The 2,633-nt window shown below is 36.8% G+C and overlaps 1 non-coding gene across 1 annotated transcript; it reads right to left on the reverse strand.

Moving 5' to 3' along the window:
- Nucleotides 1-1,082: 1,082 nt before the first annotated feature.
- LOC118622081 lies at nt 1,083-1,190 on the reverse strand. The gene has a single exon (XR_004957915.1). It is a non-coding gene; the product is annotated as a U6 spliceosomal RNA (small nuclear RNA).
- Between the last annotated feature and the right edge of the window lie 1,443 nt (nt 1,191-2,633).

Raw genomic sequence — 2,633 nt, forward strand, 5'->3', positions numbered from 1 at the left:
AGTAACCAACTACATCTCTGCCTGAATTCCCACGACACTACTTGTCCAGTTTAGAACCATGATCTTCCCGCTTCCCCTCTACCAGACCTAACTTCAGCCTAAGCAGGTCTTTGGCAGGTGGTGCTGCTCCTGATATGAAAGCTCTTTAAAAGCGACATTGCTCCTCTGGAGCCGCTTCAGGGTTTAGCTTCAGTCTGGATGTGGAACAGTCCCTTTAGTACCTCAGGAAACAAAGAACAAATATATGGCAGTCCTGCCTGCACTCGCATGACAACCTGTATAGGTTCATCCTGGGTTCTCTTAGAACATCACCTGATGAGGAGTTACAGTCCTTGGTTAACACTGCACAGCCAACTCCTCCCTTGTGAGGATGTGGGTAATTCCTGATAAGTGTCCAATTGTCATCTTGAAAGAGGGGACATTGGGAGCAGTGCAAGCTCCTATAGTAAATGATTAATGTGTATTTTCCTGATCCTGACAGATTCCAAAAGAAGAGCAGATTGCTACCCATAAAACTAAGCAGCCTCAATACGGAATTACTGGAAGAAACAGAAAGCCTTTGCAGAAATGTTCTGCTTAAACCAATGTTTCTCAAAAACCAGCTATTTTAAAGGGACCAGGGTCAATATAAATGAAATAAATGGAGGCTGAGATAAAATATGTCAGAAAATTTGCCGAAAGGTTATTTTAAGGTGGCATGTTAAAAACAATAATGGGCCATTAGGCTGTCTTGTTAAAGGCATTAGAGTCACAGGCACAATGTATGAGTCACATGGACAAGATTTTCCACTTTATATATAAAAACTTCAATATTGGGTTTCTGGTAAAAGTAAAATGTTACCATTTCTGTGTATACTACTGTAAATATTTACGTTAAATTGTAGGCAAAGGAATAAGCAAAGTATTAATGGCTCTGGAAATGTGCTCAAAATATTACACATTATAAGTAATATAATACAGATTGAGTGCGATTTTTCTTTATAATTAAGTATGTAATTTAAAAAAAACTTCTAGCTGTTCATTTTATATGCAGGCATACTGCTTTTTACATGCAAACATCTCTTTGTTAAAGGCATTCATTTATTTATATTTTTATTTTTTTATTTTTTTGTCATCCTTGCACAGAATCCTTGCTAATCTTCTCTGTATCATTCCGGTTTTAGTATATGTGCCTCTGAAGTGAAAATAACAGATTTATTTTTAAAACAAAAGTTTGAGCACCTCCAATGACCAAGATAAGTTACTAGATAATTTGGGATTTCAATGATTTCTAAGAAATGATGCCCTCACATTCTAATGTGCAATTGGAGGCAGGTGCTTGACGTGTGAGGAGTGTGCCCCAGGGGCATGGCTTTGTCCATTCTGTGCACTGCTGAATCTCCAGGACCCACAACAAGATCAATTACATAAGATTTAAAAAAAAATTACATAAGATGTATTTGTTTTAAAAGGATGTATACTTTCATATTGTTTAAAAAATTACCTTAATAATAAATTCTTATATTCCTTTCTGACTGTCACCCATGAGTTTGGAGCCTATACATTATTAATTCATTTTTTAAATTTAATTCTGCAATACTTAATATTAAAAAAAAAAATCTTGCTCTTTATAAACTCTTTGTGGGTTGTTGATGATAAAGAAAAAGAAAAACATACTTTAAAAGGACATGGAACCCAGCTAGTGTGGCTCAGTGGTTGAGCATCAACGCATGCACCAAGAGGTCGCTGGTTCGATTCCTGGTCAGGACACATGCCCAGGTCATGGGCCCAATAATCCCCATTGCGGGGCACGTAGGAGGCAGCCAATTGATATTCTTTCTCATCAGTGTTTCTATCTCTCCCTCTCCCTTCCTCTCTCTCTATAAATCAATTTTAAAAATAGTTTAAAATAAATAAATAAATAAAAGGACATGGAGATCTATGGTGAATTTGTTTGGCTAGAAAATGTGCCCTTGAAATTATTGATTTACTTGTGTGTCTGTTTTTTATTTGCTTATTTTTAGTTTTAGACTACTAGTGGCATAGCCTCAACAATAAAAAGACTGGATCTTTCTACTAATATAGATAACTCCGATTTAGATATAATGTTTCATGCTACGTAGTTAAACCTCCTGCTTCTTCCTGAAGGAAATGCGGCATCTTTAAATGGTTTGTGCTATTTTAAATAAATATGTTTCATCTAATATACCATGTGGGTTGTTTTTTTTGTTTGTTTTTTTGCTTATAGTATTTATACAACCACACGTTGCCTATTTAATTACTTCCTAAATGTCTTGCACTGTCATTTTTTCTAATCTTTAAAATTAATTGAAAAAATAATCTTTATTTTCCATCCAGCAGTGCTCAGGAGTCTAGAAAGGAGCAGATCGTGAGACCTATGCTGGGATTGCTTCGGAGTCCCAGCAAGCTTGGAGCTCCATACACAAATTAATGCCCTGCAGGGGGTAGGAGAGGGGTGTTTGGGGAATAAAAGGAAAGAAACAGGGCATGGCAGAGGCTTCGGATGCTAGAGCTTACAGATGCTTGGTTATAGGAAACTCGTATAAATGATGACGGCACACAGACGTGCAAGAGAGAAGAAAGATACCGGATCATAAGATATGCATCTGTACTGAGAAAAATCACGGGTGAGA

The sequence above is a fragment of the Molossus molossus genome, unplaced genomic scaffold, assembly GCF_014108415.1.
Source record: "Molossus molossus isolate mMolMol1 unplaced genomic scaffold, mMolMol1.p scaffold_m16_p_8, whole genome shotgun sequence".
In the NCBI taxonomy this organism is placed as follows: domain Eukaryota; kingdom Metazoa; phylum Chordata; class Mammalia; order Chiroptera; family Molossidae; genus Molossus; species Molossus molossus.